Source organism: Nannospalax galili, unplaced genomic scaffold (assembly GCF_000622305.1).
Source record: "Nannospalax galili isolate Female #2095 unplaced genomic scaffold, S.galili_v1.0 scaffold3280, whole genome shotgun sequence".
NCBI classification, from domain to species: domain Eukaryota; kingdom Metazoa; phylum Chordata; class Mammalia; order Rodentia; family Spalacidae; genus Nannospalax; species Nannospalax galili.
The window spans coordinates 55,262-56,040 of record NW_008346090.1 but is presented as its reverse complement, the minus strand read 5'-3'; positions in this window follow the sequence as shown (position 1 = coordinate 56,040).

Genomic DNA, 779 nt, shown 5'->3' with positions numbered 1-779 from the left:
TGTAAAACTTTTCATTCTAATCTTTCTATTCTTTTTATTTTTTTAACTTTACTGACTTTATAAGAAACTACAACAGCACAAGTCATAATGCCAGTGATAAATTGCCAGTTAAAATTTTTTGGCCAAAGAGCATGCTTATTTTAAATAGACCTAAGAAATTTAAAAGATATCTGGGGGCTGGAGAGATGGCTCAGCAGTTAAGAACACTGGTTGTTCTTGCAGAAGACCCAGGTTCGTATCCCAGCACCCACATGGCAGCTAACAACTATCCGTAACCTCAGTCCCAGGGGAATCCAACAGCCTCTTCTGACCTCCGTGGGCATTGCACGACATGGGTGCTCTTACCTAGATGCAGGCAACACATGCATACACATAAAATAAAAATAATAAATAAACCCAATTTTTTAAAAGTTAAAAAAGATATCTGAAAGAAAAAAGTCATTTGAAAATATTATACATCATTATCTGAAGGTACATATGTTGGGTCTTGCACATCAAATCAACCTAATTATTCACATGAGAATAAAACTCCCTCCTCTTCCTCGTCCTCCTTTCATTTTCCCTTCTCATGTTTCTTGTCTGTATGTGTCTGTTTCTTCTTTGTGAAGCCTGCTGGGCAATTTTTGTATTCCCAGTGCAAGTACTGGGTCTTCACGACTCACCTAATGATTACATTTGCCTATAAAGTCTATTGCCACCTTGTCAGTACCACCACTGTTCCATCCTAGACCTTCCCCTGGGTTTGTGAAATTTATTTCTAAATCTGGCCTCTAGCACTT